Source organism: Bufo gargarizans, chromosome 1 (genome assembly GCF_014858855.1).
Source record: "Bufo gargarizans isolate SCDJY-AF-19 chromosome 1, ASM1485885v1, whole genome shotgun sequence".
Lineage (NCBI taxonomy): Eukaryota > Metazoa > Chordata > Amphibia > Anura > Bufonidae > Bufo > Bufo gargarizans.
The window spans coordinates 686,284,394-686,300,756 of record NC_058080.1 but is presented as its reverse complement, the minus strand read 5'-3'; positions in this window follow the sequence as shown (position 1 = coordinate 686,300,756).

The following is a 16,363-nucleotide window of genomic DNA, read 5'->3' as shown; positions in this document are numbered from 1 at the left end:
GCTCTGGAGTGCCAGTGTTCTGTAAGGGCATTAAAGGGGCAGGGGCTCAAGCCCCCTTTGAGCCTTATGTGTACACGTCCCTGATCTGACCAGGGTCCTAGCTGTCTGAGAATGAGACGGACAGTTAGCTCAAGCCTTTCCTCAGCACTAACACTTCTTTTGGCAGGGAGGAGACTGGAGAACCCAGCCCTATGCCTCACCTGTATTGTTTTGTACCTGAATTCCTCCAGTAAGGAAGCACAGACCCTGACAATCTGGACTTATTTCCCATTGGGGTGCACCACGACTTCCCATTCCCTCAGAGAGTAGCAACACATGGTGACACCTCAGCGGTATCTCGGGGACCCAGCGTAGCATTGGCGCCAACCCAGACCCGGCCACTGCAATATGTGACAGTGTTCTGGATTGTACAAAACCAAGCTTTATTTTGAAATGCCCAACATTTCATTGATTTGCTGGGTTATAAACTCAATGAAATAACACAAGATAGCAAATACTAATTTGAAATGTCACACATATGCCTTGCTGTTTCTAAATACAGTGCATTGATAATCTGATAAAAGTATTTTCCGTCTTATCTTTTGTGTAAATGGCAGGTTTCTATATATGTATGGTGCCTGTTTTTTCTGCTTGTGAAGCATTTGCTTCTACGACACGTGATGCACAACATGTTGAACCTCTAGAGGTCACTACAGACCAGAGCAAAAAGACTTGTACTCAAGACATTTTTTTATAATTACATTGAAAAAGCAAGATGACAGCAGTGACACAAGATTTATGGTTTGGGAACACTTTGGGTGGTCATGCCAGTTTTTTACCGCAACAGACACATTCTCAATATTAGTAATTTTTCGCAAATTTTAAATAAACACAGTAGGTGCTGGTATACACATGATGGTATGTCTCCAAGTAATATTGTCAGGGAATCACATTGAATATATAACCAGAAGCATGCCGCTAATGGGAAAGACAATATTTAAAACATTAATTTTAATTGTTGTAGATAAAATACAAGGCTTAAAACAAAGCACCTTTTTTAAATAAAAAAATATACAAAAGAGGAACAGTTGTACGGGATCTAGTAGAGCCTGGCCATGTACGAGCTGACTGTCCACATCAGATGGAACCCATGGACACGAACTATGGCTTCCGTCAGTCGTTATATGCCAGGAAGCTGTGTGCAGCGGGTACCCCAGAAACTCTAAATCACTTGTGCCAGGTGGAAGTGGGAGACACTCCAGTGGAGTCTGGTGTCCTAGTAAGGGCTACCCTGGTACAGTCCGCTGAGTATACTGGACGGAAAGTCTAGGTCATGTGCATTCATGGGGACTAAAAAGACTATCCCAATACGAAATTGTCCCCGACCTGTCACCACTAGGCAAGTAAAGTCATTTCTGGGACTGGTGGGCTATTACATGAGGTTTGCTCACCACTTTGCTAAGGTGGCTGCGCCATTGACAGGGCTCTTGAAGGGACACAAGTCAGTGACGGTTCCCTGGGATGATCGGGCGGAAGAGGCTTTCTCTGCTTTGAAGTCGGCCTTGTGCGGGTCCCCAGTTTTGGTGACACCCGACTTCAAAAGGGAGTTTATAGTACAGACTGATGCCTCCAAAGTAGGCCTCGGTGCTGTACTGTCTCAGGAAGTCAACGGGGAGAAGGCTGTGTACTCAACACTTCCTGGTCCTCGGCTGTCGGCTGTGCTGTGGCGGTGCAGCTGCAGCAGGAAGAATATAGAGTGCGCTGGAGGTGAGGAGTGGCGCCGTCCGGAGCAGGAGAGGTAAGTGTTTTATTTTATTTTATTTGCTCTGTGGCATGGGGGCTCATAAATGGCATGGCCACTCAAAAATGGCATGTGGGATCATAATGGAGGCTCATAAATGGCATGGGGGCTCATAATAGAGACTCAGAAATAGCATGGGGCTCATAATTGGGGCTCATAAATGGCACTGGGACTCATCGATGGTATGGGGGCTCATAATAGGGGCTGATAAATGGCACAGGGGCTCATAATGGGGGCTTATAAATGGCATGGGGGCTCATAATGGGGGCTGATAAATGGCATGGGGGCTGATAAAAAGCATGGGGGGCTGATCTGAGGCATTGGGGTCTCATCTGAGGTCTTATTAACATTGGGGGTCTCATCTGAGGTCTGATTGACGGTCTTATTAACATTAGGGGTCTGATTGGGGCTGTCAGCTGAGGTCTTATTAACATTGGGGGTCTGATCTGAGGTCTGATTGACCGTCTTATTAACATTAGGGGTCTGATTGAGGCCGTCAGCTGAGGTCTGATTAATATTGAGGGTCTGATTGCCTGCCTGATCTGAGGTCTAATAAAAAATATTTTTTTCTTATCGTCCTCCTCTAAAACCTAGGTGCGTCTTATGGGCTGGTGCGTCTTGTAGGACAATAAATGCGGTAAGTGTACATACAAAGATAGCTGTCAATCAGGTGACTCCTAATCACAGAAAGAACAGAGATTTAAAGGAATGAATTACAAGTTTTAATGAAGGTCTTTCTTTACAATCTGCTTAGCTCGTTCCTGCTCCATACCATGCTGCCTCCAGTTTGCACAGTTTTTCACTGGTGACAGGTTCGCGTTAAAGGCTAGAATAAGTTTTCACCTTCATAAGACACAAGACAAACATATTGCCAATGAATTGCGTCCAACAGAATCCTATCTTCTTAATCTTCACAGCTGAGCCACCAACTCACAGCTTAAGGGGTTTGAGAAGCATTGCAGGATCGTTGCTCGTATTTTGCTATCTTTATACTTCCTAGTGATGTTTGTTACTATCATGCTGACATTGTTATAACCTCGGCTCCTACACACTGTCCTGTTGTGATATTCAGCAAACAATACACTGTATTATATTGTGCCAACACTTCTCAAGTACCGGACGGTATTTCTCGTTTACATAAGAAATTTGGAGGGGAAAAAATATGTATAACTGCTGATTGTCCAGATGGTGTCTAACTCAATAACAAGGAGAAGACAAGAGACCTCCAAACTTGTTATAAACTATAGTATGTGACGCATCAGAAGGTTACATTTAGTGTTGAGCGAATAAAAGTTTTCAGGATAAATTCGATTCGCCGCAAAGCCAAATTTCCTCGTACTTTGTGGTAGCGAATCAATTTAACCTGAAATAGTGTAAAGAAAAATAATAAAATCATATTTACCTCATCCATTTGCTTGCGACAGGTCGGCCGCCGCCATCTTGCTTGAAGATCTTGCACGAAATCCCGTGCATGGTGACGTATGATGTCACCACCCTGGCCGGCCTGATGCCGTCATCACTGGCCGTGCATGATTTCGCTCCAGATTTCTAATCAAGATGGCTGCAACCGGCCCGTCGCAAGCAAATGGATGAGGTAAGTATGATTATTTGTTTTGTGTTATATCTCTATCAGATGCCACGATCATATATGAACGCAGCATCTGCGTGGTAAAATGATGGGGGTTGCGCAATCTCCGCTCCCTGTCTTTGCACCCACTACTTAAAAAGAAATGTGCTTCCTGACGAAGTAATTCATCACAAAGCAATTCTTTTTGTAAAATTCGGCGAAGGAGCCAAATCAAAATTTTAAATACTTCTCTCATCTCTAGTTTTTATTAGCGGGGGTGGCCCAGGATTGATGCTGATATCATAAATGAATGGCTGTCATACATTTTCAGCGCGGAGCAGGATATTACTGTGCATGTGCAGAATCCTCTCTTGACATAAATGGGATTTATAGATGACCTAATTTCGTGTCTGTTGTAGTAACTAATTACATTCCCCCATGTCATAGCAAATATGGAGTATCTATTGTTGTCACTCTGTGTTGTGTTATTCCTCTATTATTCCTGGTAAAAGTTATTAATGAATTGCTATGCAGTTTGCTGTGAAGGTCCAGGTGGGTGTTACCAGTTGGGTGTGTGTCCCTGTTGGGTGTGTGTCTGACACTGTTAGCACTGATTGGAGAATGTCAGACTGTGACGCGTCACACAATAGTGGCTGGTGAACTAGGCGCAGGAGATTATTCTCTTGCCACATTTGCTTCACATATAGTTCGAAGGGTCCGGCTACACGGCAACAGTGGATCGCAGGGGCATCGCGTTATAGCGGTGATCCTATAGAAATAAATGGGGTTGCAGTATGAGTCACATGTGCGCCGTAGCTACGACTCCTGCATCGCAAAAAATCCATCTCTGCCAGATATTTTGTGATTCAGGGGTCTCAATTGCAGCACACATGCCTTCCCATTGCTTTGTATGGGATCACCACGACACTGTGATGCCCTTGCGATCCTGGTCGAGTCCATTGTTGCTGTCTAGCCGTACCCTTATACCCGATGCAGCATTTATGTGCCAGAAATGCACCAAATCACATTAGTTATTATTAAGTTATGATTACATTTGCTTACAAAGCAAGTAATGTGATCGCCAGTTTAGATATGGTGGTAGCAGCAAAAGCCGCTCACTGAAAGACTGGATCTCTCAGCATATGACCTGGGTGTGCCCGGCCTTGTGTTCACACTATTGTTCCTGTTTTGTACTGAGCCCCAGAAAAAAAGAGTAGGAATTCCTGCAAGAAAACTTTCTCAGAACTTCCAAAACAAGTGTCAGGAAGTCTCCCTCCCTGTTCACATCTTAGTTCTCCTTCACTTCTAAAGCAATTAATGGAGCACCCGGCAATCAGACATCTGCTGCTCCTTACTGAATGCATCCGAGGATAAACACGAGCCGCTGGAGCACCTTCTCAGAATGCTGACTCTGCTGAATCGCTGGCAGAAGTGGAGTTTGCGGCTTTCCTATAAACTAATATTGTGCAAGTGGTTTTTCACATTCATTGGCTTGCACACAGAGTCACTTACATGTGTTCAAGTGAATTAGACCACAAATTATATTGGAGAGAATAAATATAGCCAGTTTTTCCAAATCCTCGAAGCAATCATAAAGGCACCCGGCGGACCACCTAAAAGCGGTTGTCCAGGACTTAAAGGGCATCTGTCAGCAGATTTGTACCTATGACACCATCTGACCTGTAACATGTGCACTTAGCAGCTGAAGGCATCTGTGTTGGTTCCATGTTCATATGTGCCCTCATTACTGAGAAAAATGATGTTTTAGTATATGCAAATGAGTCTCTAGGAGCAACGGGGGCGTTGCCGTTACACCTAGAGGCGCTGCTCTCTCTGCAAATGCTGCGCCCTCTGCACTTTAATTAACAGGGCCAGGCAGTGAAAACATCACCAAACCTGCTTGGCCCTGTTAATCCAAGTGCAGAGTGTGTAGCAGTTGCAAGGTGTAAGGGCAACGCCCCCATTGCTCCTAGAGGCCATTTGTATATATTAAAACATAATTTCTCTCAACAATGCGGGCACATATGAACATGGGACCAACACAGATGTCTTCAGCTGCCAAGTGCACATTTAACAAGTCAGCCAATTTCATAGGTATAAATCTGCTGACAGACGCCCTTTAACTATTGAAGAGATATACTCAGGCTAGGCCATGAATATTAGGTAGTTGATTGCTGGTCAGCTAGTTGCAGGGGCTATGGTGTTTGGACAAGCGATCCAGCCTCTTTATATTATACTAAGCATAGTGCCATATGTTGTACAGTGGTTGTGCTAGGTACTGCAGCTTAATCCTATTCCTCTATAGGAGTGAGCTCCAGAAAGGACAAGTGTCTGAGGGATGCAAAGGCACAGGCCAAGGAGGAGGCCGCAAAGGTCGCCCAAGCACTGTGGCTCCTTCCAACAGTTTTTTTTTTTTTAACAAGATGCAAAAACATATTGCACAATCAATCTCTTTGTAGTCTAAATAACAGCGCTCTACAGTTACCAAGTAAATACCACCATACAGTGCTCAAAAATACCACCGTACAGTGATCAAATAACTGCCCCTTCATAAATTTATTTTGCAATGTATACAGTGTGTAAATGTTACTGCTGTACAATACATGTTAAGATTCTGATGGACACAAGACTCGGGGTTCCGGGCTATCAATGGTGCCCTCTTAAAAGAACACTAAACACAGAAAATGTACAAAAATAATTCTTTTTTTAAGTTCCAGTCCTTCCTGTTTTCATCTCCTCCATTCCTGTGGTCCTATTTGGTCTCATAATACAGTAAAAATTGAGTAATATTTACAGAAATCTTCTCTCTGTTTTCCAGGAGCTCAGCGGTGTCCCTGCTCCTCCTCCTCATCTTCTTGTGTCTGGTTGGAAGACAAATGGCTGGAGCAGGAGCCTCCGTGCTGTGCCCTGTCTACAACTGAACAAGAAGAATGGAAAGTCCCACCACCAGCCATAGAGATTAAAGGGGTTGTCTCATCTGAGACATTGGTGGCATATTATTACGGTATGCCACCAATATCAGATAAGAGCCGCATCTCCAGAGGGGAGCAGCCGTGCATGCGTAGCTGACCTCCATTCTTTTTTCTTTTAGCTGAGCTCTGGATCGACTATTTTCGACAGTCCCATAGAAGTGAATGGAGTGGTGGCCGTGCTTGTGCCGTGCGCTCTCTATTCATTTCTATGGAACTTATGAAAATAACTGAGCAGAATGAATGGAGAGCACGCCACGCATGTGCGGTACGCTCTCCTTTACTTTTGGGGGCTGTTCTGTAGATAGGTGCAGGTCTCAGAGATTGCACCCACACCTATCTGACATTGATGACATATAGTGATGAGCGAAGTATTCAAAAACTCAATTCGGCTGATTTGCTGAGTTTTACAAAAATAATTAGCTTCACGACGAATTACTTAGTCACGAAGTGCGTTTCTTTGTGGTTAGTGGGTGCAATGACAGGGAGCGGCAATTGCGCCCACTCAGTTCAAAGCTGAAATAAAGTGTAAAAAAATAATAAAATCATACTTACAGGTACCTCATCCATTTACTCACGATGGGCTGGCCCCTCCATCTTGATTGAAAATCTCTCACAAAATCTCACGTGGCCCGTGATGACATCATCATGTCGGCCAGAGTGGTGACGTCATACGTCACCGCACGCAGAATTTTGTGCGAGATCTTAAATCAAAATGGCGGTGGCTGTCTCTTTGCACTCGAATGGATGAAGTAGGTATGCCATTCAGGAAAAAATCAATTCGCTACCACGAAGCACGAGGAAATTTTGGTTTCGCAGCGAATCTAATTATATGGCTTTAGCCACCAATGTATAGCCATATGCCACCAATGTCTAAGATGAGACAACCCCTCCAACCTCTTTCTCTGCATGATTTCTACAAGACTGTTTGTGCCAGAATCATGCAGACAGACATCCATCTGGGGCAAGGATATCTCCTGTTTACTCTTCTCATTTATTTACGGTGCAATCGAGATGAATAAAAATGTCTATAAGCCCAAGGATGCTTGATTTTTTTTTTTCTTACGTCTTATCTTAGAGGGAAGAGCTGGAAGTATGAATAGACCGTACAGACTTTGCTTGGCAGCTGGCTTTATCATGTCATACCTAGACAGCCTAATCATCATCGGAAACCCCATAAATTTTGCAGTTATTTCCTCCATATAACATATTATAAGGACGTGGCTTACATAGCATGTGTTATTACGTTATCACCAGTTGTGCAGTTAATATTTGCTGAAGGGGATATATACGGTATGTGTAACTGCAACCGAGGTGCCAACAGGATGTAGAGCAATGGAATTTCATTAACAAGCAATTCATTAATAAGGGTGTACAGAGCCCGGCAAGAGATGAAATGCCTGGAGTTTGGGAGTTTTCTAACTGAAGGTACAATTCTGACGAACATTGGTGTAATAAAGGCATTGGGTTCTGACTTGTCTGCTATTGTAGCTTCTCTTTGGCATACGCAGTCTATTACGTGCATTAATAGTGTACAAAGTTCACTGCCTGCAATCAAACCGTGATATATTAAACATTACTGCATTATTTATTACAGCATATTACCCATACTAGGGCTCGGCATTGAGGGGCTTTATTGATTGCACCTAATTTGGGGAAACATTAGCTAGTCAGCGCCATGTGGAACTAAACGAGAGCTGTTAAATCTATTGACATGTCTGATGTTTTAAATGCTTGTACAGGTATATCCCTCTCAAATGCCAATGGTAGAGCACCACTGTACCATTCCGCTTTTATTCCACCTAGAAATCAATGAATAGAGATGGCCTTGCTGTTCGTTTCCCGGCGAACTTTGCTCGTTCGCGATTTGCCAAACATGCAAACATATGGCGATATTCGCACGCGCCATATTTTTTTGCATAGTGCCGAACTTTGACCCATGATTACACATCCATCAGGTGGGACAGGACAGCTAATTGAGACGTTTCAGCACATGGACACACCCCCAACCCTATAACAGAACCCGTTCTGGCAGCCATTTTACATTATGTGTTTTGCCCGTGTAGGGAGAGGTTGCATTTTGGATCAGGGACAGTTAGGGACACCAAACGCTAGCTAATGGGGCCACAAAAGTCCTTTTAAGGACTGGTATAGATGTGTTATCGATAGGTGTGATATACTTATAATATACTTTCATAGAAATTATATTATAGTGCATTTGTATCGTGCAGCAGTTGTGTGCGGTTCTGCTGCGATACTGCAGCTATACAGAGGGACAAACTGCTATTGGAGTAACTAATTGCAACGGGTGTGATATACCTGTTTCCCCCCAAAAAACTGCTTGATGGCTGTGATATACCTTCTTCCACAAAATCCTGATTGAGGGGTGCTATATACCTGTTTCTACCAAATACTGATTGAGGGGTGCTATATGCCAGTTTCTGCCAAATACTGATTGAGGGGTGCCATATACCATCTTCCGCAAAATCCTGATTGAGAGGGGCTATTGCTATATACCTTCTTCCACCAAATACTGATTGAGGGGTGCTATTGCTATATAACTTCTTCCACTAAATACTGATTAAGGGGTGCTATTGCTATATACCTGCTTCCACAAAATACTTATTGAGGGGTGCCATATACCTGTTTCCGACAAATACTGATTAAGGGGTGCTATATACCTGTTTCTGCTAAATACTGATTGAGGGGTGCTATTGCTATATACCTTCTTCCGCCAAATACTGATTGAGGGCTGCAATACACCTGCTTCCACAAAATACTGATTGAGCGGTGCCATATACCTGTTTCCGCCAAATACTGATTGAGGGGTGCCATATATCTTCTTCCACAAGATACTGATTGAGGGGTGCTATTGCTATATACCTTCTTCCACTAAATACTGATTGAGGGCTTCGATACTATAACCAAAAATAAATAAAAAAATACCAACCAATAACTCCAAAGAAAGTTAGGAAAACACTCATATAAAATATATGCAGTTTTATTATTACATGAAATATACACAAAATTGACTAAAGGCACACGGTCATGGGAAGACAGGGAACCCCGTGTAGCGGGGATGTAATCCCCACCCTCGCACGTACCGTACTAACAAGGAAACAGACCAGAAAATCCGAAAATAGTCAACCACACACTAATGGGTCCAATATAAATTGCTTAGACTTAGGCAGGGTGTCATTTAGTAAATGACAGGCAGAGGAAGAGGCAGACTGTTCAGCAGGGATGGTAGGGGTTGGACAGGTGCACCAGGCCGGAGCCTAAGTGGGAAGTTGGAGAAGGTGCGTGCGATAACTTCAAAGGGCGCACCAGAGTTGGTTGAGTGGCTCATTCAGCCTTCCGCTTCTGCACCCTCCTTATCTTCTGTATCTGCACCCTCCTCACTCTCTGCTAAGTGCACCCCCAAAGACACCACCACCATAGCCCCTCCACTCGAGTCAGAGGAATTATTTTCCCATCCATTCCCAGACCTTACCTATGCACAGCCATTCTTGGCATCGGATGAGGAAGAGGAGGTAGCAATGTCCGCCACCCAGCGGTCTGACAACAGTACCGAGATCAGCCCAATGAGGGTGGTCTCCGCTGTTGCTGCCTACTCCGAGATCTCTAATGTCAGTGGTGGTGAAGGTGACGATGATGACGTGTTGATGGACATCACGTGGGTGCCCACAAGAGAGGAAGAGGAGGGGAGTTTAGAGGGAGAGATGGAGCAGCAGATAGGGAGGAGAAGCAGGCAGAACTCGCAGTGCACAGGAGGCAAAAAGCAGACTGCAAATGTATCTGGAGCGAGCTATCTACCATGCACGGTCACATCTTGCGCTCCCAGGACGCCAGAACATGGCTCCGCAGTGTGGTCTTTTTTTAACATGTCAGCTGCTGACAATAGTGTTGCCATCTGTAGCGTGTGCTGTCAACGCATACGTCGCGGTAAGCCCAACACTCACCTAGGGACGACCGCCTTAAGAAGCCACCTGGCCTTCCATCACTGAGCCCAGTGGGAGCAACACCGTCAGAACCCACAAAGCCACACTCTCAGCGCACCACGTCCTGCCTCTTCTCCTTCTCCTCTCTCCTCCCATTTGTCCTCCTCTCCACCTTCCACCGTGCCGTTGTCACGTTCATCTGGCAAAAGGCAGGCTTCCGTAGCCCAAAAGTTCGAGCTTAAAAAAATGATGATGCCGGATAATCCTCTTGCCCAACGGCTGACAGCCGGCTTGTCGGTGCTGCTAGCTCGCCAACTACTGCCATATAAATTGGTGGACTCAGAGGCCTTTAGAAAATTTGTGGCCATTGGCACACCGCAATGGAAGGTCCCCGGACGGAAATATTTCTCTCAGAAAGGCATCCCTGAACTATATGGCTACGTTCAGCAGCAAGTTAATATATCTCTGGCACACAGTGTCAGTGCCAAGATACATTTGACCACAGACACGTGGTCTAGCAAACACGGGCAGGGAGGGTACATAACTTTTACTGCCCACTGGGTAAACCTTCTGAAGGTCGTCAAGCATATAACCCGTGGCACCCGTGTGGATTTGGTGTTACCGCCATGGATTGCATGCAGGTCTGCCTCTTCTTCTGCTCCTACTCCTACTCCATCCTCCGTCTCCTCCTTGGCTGACTCCTCCTTTTCCACTGCTACCGCCTCTTCCGCTGCACCCCCAAGCTCCCCAGAACCTATTCGATGTGCCAGGTAAGACGTTGCCATGCTGTGCTGCGGCTGTTGTGCTTGGAAGCCAAGAGCCACACTGGTCCTGCACTGCTTTCAGCTCTGCGGTTACAGGCCGATCAGTGGCTAACCCCGCTCAATTTGACAGTTGGTAAAGTGGTGTGCGATAACGGTGCCAATCTGCACTGAAACAGGGCAAAATGTCACACGTCCCATGCATGGAACACGTCCTGAACTTAGTCGTGCAGCGATTCGTTGCCCGGGGTCCAGGACGTCTTGCGGCAGGCCAGGAAAATCTCTGGCCATTTTGGAAGATCTTACATGGCCATTGCTCACCTTGTTGACGTTCCGCATCAACACCACTTGCCGGTCAGACATCTGATTTGTGACAGCCCGACGCGCTGGAACTCCACCTTGTATATGCTTGATAGGCTGTTCCAGCAGAAACGTGCCGTTAACGACTACCTGTACAAACTCTGCTGCAGGACAGGTTCTGGGGAGCTTGGTTTCTTTTCACCCCACCAGTGGATGCTCATGCGCGACGCATGCAGACTTCTGCGGCCATTTGATGAGATCACCAAACAAACTGGTCAGTCACAGTCAGGGCGCCATCAGGGACATTGTACCTTAAGCCTTCTTTCTGGAGCGTACATTGCGTTGTGTCATTGATCAAGCTGTCGAGGAGCAGGAGCTGGAAGATGAGGAAGTCGCAATGCTGAATGAATTCTCAGGGGGGCTACTCCATCTGAGATAAGTCAGCAGGAGTCTGAAGAGGAGTTAGAGGAGGATGGTGGCTGGGGGGAAGAGGAGCAGCAAGAAGAGCAGGCTTTAAACTTTTCGGGGATCCTTGGTGTTGTCTGTGGCTGGGGGATAGAGACTGAGGATGACATTCTCCTGGGCGATGAGCAGGAGCCAGGGTGCTCCACCACTTCCCATTTAGTAAAAAATGTGGGCTTTCATGCTCCAGTGTTTGAACAGGGACCCCCGTATAAAAAGCATAAAGGTCAAGGACCTGTACTGGGTGGCAAAGTACTTATACCCCCGGTACAAACACAAAATGGCGGACTTGTTACCAACATCATAGAGGGCTGTCAGAATGCAGCATTTACAGGCCTTGCTGCGAGAGATGCTGAATTCCGCTGTTGCAGGCACTGGCAGAGGAATTTCCATCCACAGCGAAACAGGTGCGGGTACCTGATGTGTTGGTCACTTCAGATATGAGATCATTCTTGCAGCCAACCCATCGACAGCCGCCCTCCAGATCCAGCCTCAGGGAACACCTAGACTGACAGGTGTCCGAATACATCGGGTTAACGGCCCGATGTAAGCGAGGAACCCCTTGACTACTGGGTGTGTAGGCTTGACCTGTGGCCAGAGCTGGCACAATTTGCCATGGAACTCATAGCTTGCCCCTCGTCGAGTGTCCTGTCCGAAAGCATGTTCAGCGCAGCAGGGGGGGATCGTGACCGATAAGCACACTCACCAATCACACGACAGTGTGGACTACCTCACATTTTTTAAAATGAACGAGGCATAGATCTCGGAGGAATTCAACACCTGTGATGACCACATGTAATTGAATTTCCTCATGTCAGCCCACACATATATGCCACCACAAAGAACAAAGAATGTTCCTTGCCTTATGTATATACAGTGGCATAAAAGGCCTTTTATGTCAGGTGAATGCCTAATTTTTGGGGCCTGTACTGGCCGACAGTTACATATTTATCCTGTGACCGCCTAATGTACCTCCAGCCACAGAATCCAAAGTTCTTTGCTGTTAAGTGAATGCCTATCAGCTAATGTACCTCCTGCCACAGAATTCAAAGTTCTTTGCTGTCAAGTGAATGCCTATTGCCTAAATTTTTGGGGCCTATATTGGCCGAGAGGTACATTTTTATCCTGTAACCGCCTAATGTACCTCTAGCCACAGAATCTAAAGTTCTTTGCTGTCAGGAGCCTATTGCCTAATTTTTGGGGCTTGTACTGGCCGACACTTACATTTTTTTATCTCTAGCCACACCCCTGTCTCACTCCTCTGCCTCTCAGTATGGTGACGTATTAACCGCATTCACCATAAGGACCTTCTAATGTCACAGGGTCATGTGACTGTGCCCCCACCCCTTACTATGCCCTCTTATACCCTACATTGTGCCCTATAACCACACCCTGTGCAGTGCTCCTAGTCATTCCCTGTACTGTGCTCTCTTATACCCTTTTATCCGGTCACGGTATGGCAGTGTTATCCTGTCACTGTACAGAGGTGTTATCTGGTCAATGTATGGCTGTGGTATCCAATAACTGAATGGCCGTAACTGTATCCCTTTCCCTGCCCACACCATCCTTTTCTGGCATAAGCGGGAAAAATATGCAGATTGCGGTGCTAAGAACCACAATCTGTGTCAGAAATACGCCTAACATAGACATATTTCTATATAATAAATGACCACCTAATTGTATTATTATTCGGGGGTAGGGCTAATATCTTTATATTATATAGATTCTAGTGTATTATACTGTGCAATGTATTTCCCAGTAGAAAATGATCCTTGGGAAGCACAGTCCTCATCCCTGACCACCAGGACCAGGTTGTGCTCTGTCAGTACATGGCGGCCCCCCGCCACGCTGCTCCGATGTGTACTGGTGCTTATTCTAACACTAGGGTTGGGTTCACATCCTATTTTTGCCATCCATTTAATGCATACCAAAAATGTATGCATTAACAGATGCCTCAGACTGATGCCGTACAGCGGCTTACGTTCACCATACAGTTACATGGTAGAAAAAAAAATTACGTTAACGTATGCATTTTTTGGGGGACTCTTCAGGATACAAAAGCGTGGAATGCTGCACATTTGTATAAATCAAACTGATAGGAAATAAAACATTTCTAGGCTCCAGCAGGGCACATATTTGAGAGTTTACCTTTAAGACGCAGAAAAATGGCCCCTGATTAAAATACATTTTTTTTGTGGGAATTTTTGTCAATGATCACCTCTGGTATATCACTGTCCATGTTGTGGGACTATTTGTGTACTTCTAGTAAGTGTTTGCTGGCTGCAAATATGACCTGAAGGTGAATGGGGACTGCTGCGAACACGCGGTTTGCGAACATTTGATCGAATCGTCCCGGCCGCTGTTCGTCCATCACTATCAATGAATACATGTACACTTTCAGCAATGATTGGACAGTGCCAATGTATGTAGGGGCATGCCCTTTGGATAGAAGAATTGAAAGGTAATGACGACAGTCTGTGCCTGCAGGCAAGACCGTTTAAATGTTTACCTCTCCAGTAACCCTGTGTTGCTGGCAGTTTGTGCCCACCTGGTACTAGAATTGCATTCCCTACCTTTTCCCTCCCCTTAGGGGCAGAGGCAGGAACTAAAGCGGCCTGATCTGTTCCCAGCCAATGACGGCCTTCGGTGGGTTATTTAGGGTGCCTTATGCTAAGATAAGAAGCCCGAGCAGCATCTCTAGTCCTCCGAAGGTGCTTAGGACCTGACCTACCATGCCTAACCTCTGGATTGACCCCACGTGGCCTTCACCTTACTCTTGTCTGACCTCCATATTAAACCTGTTCTGCTTGCCCTGACCATTTGTCTGTTTACTGGATTGAATTAACTCTGTCTGTCCCGACCTTGACTTTTCCTTTGACATGGCTATCATCCTTCCCATTGGGGTCATGCTCCAGTGTCACTCGACCTGCCGGTCACTTGTTACTGAACAGAGACTACTTCCAGAGGTTTCGACCTGGTGGTTCCCCTGCAACGGACTCCAGATCCCTGTATCCACACCCCCTGTGTTACAGGTAGCACTGTTAACAATGTGTTCATATATTTCCAGGGACAATGCTGAGTTCTAAAAAAATACTCCAGAATTGTTATTTCCTGGGAACATGTATTTAGTAACAGACATGTCAGGACTGTAGACGGCTACTGTTTTTTTATGCAATGCAGATAATCAATCGGTTGAGAGTCTTTTCAGTATAGATTTCGGTGTGGGAAATGAGCCAAAATTCACAGTGTGGACATGATCTTAAACTTTTATGTCTGGCCTAATATGCTGTACTGTAGATTAAATTCTGCTTTGGCTGGTAAGAGGAATATGGCTGATGCAATTATTAGCTACAAAGAAGCGTGTTACATTTATACACTATGGGGGTAATTTACTATCCAGAAGTATATTAGGCGTATTTCTGGTGCAGATTACGGCGCTACAGTTAATTGCACTGCAATCTATGACTTTTTCCTGCTCGTGACAGGTCTAAAAAAGTGGCCATGGCGTGGGTCATATTCTACGCCTGTTATTTGCGCCTCTTTGCGCCTCTTCATAACTTCGGCGGATACACCTCCAGTTTACCTATATTCCCCTTGGTATGTGGGGTACTTCTACAGCAAGTACAATTTGAATAAAATTCCTAATTTTCTTATTATTTGGAAAACAGGATTTTAATTTAAACAATTATTTTAAAGTGTATAAGATTTGCTATTTTATCCCATACCCACAATGCATTGGGACAAGGGCACTATGGCCATTGATCATGCACAATTTTTAGGCTGGTGTGAGACTGTCAGCCGCTGTGTGGGAACTTGGCACATTGCCCTGAGTCAAGATAAAGCAAAGTGACATTCTGAATATAGAATACACACCTACAATTGTCACTGGGATGACAATGGCTTTGTGACTTTTTCTATTATTGGCCTCTTTGGTTCCTATTTTCTCACACTAAAGTCGAGCATATTTTTAGTTGTGTCATGCAAAGAGGTATCTCCCAAGGAAGAGAACTGTCTCACCAGCACCCCCTCTTGGAAGTGGATCCCTATGAGTCAAAATCTTACTTTCCCACAAGTCTTGGGAACTGACAAGGGAATATGGCCAAGTCAGATATCCATCCGTAGAGAGCTGTTTTGGGGGGCTTGGCTGGGTGTGATACCTTGAATATGGCTTAGGCAGGGTCCATGTAATATCTAGGATCAATAGCATTTTCATGCGTGGCAGAATTTTATACAGTATGTGAACAATGGCCACAACAATACACCGTAAAACACTCTAGCACAGAGTGTTGGGCCACCTACCACATAATCGAGGGCTCATAGGTGGCCCTTGATGCCCACATTTTGTCTCGGTTGCGTTCCTGACCTTTTTTTTTTAACTAGATGTTAAAGTTCAGATGTCTTCACCATTCCATCCAGCACAGAAAAAAAAATGGATGCGGCGCTTTCCGTCACAATCTGTGTTCTGATTCAAAAATTAGGCAGCAAGTGTTGGGGTTCATGAAACAATATGGCTATGTTTGTCTGTATTGACCTGTGCTGCATACTCCTCCCTAATCATCTTTCAGACAGGTTCAACTCTGCTG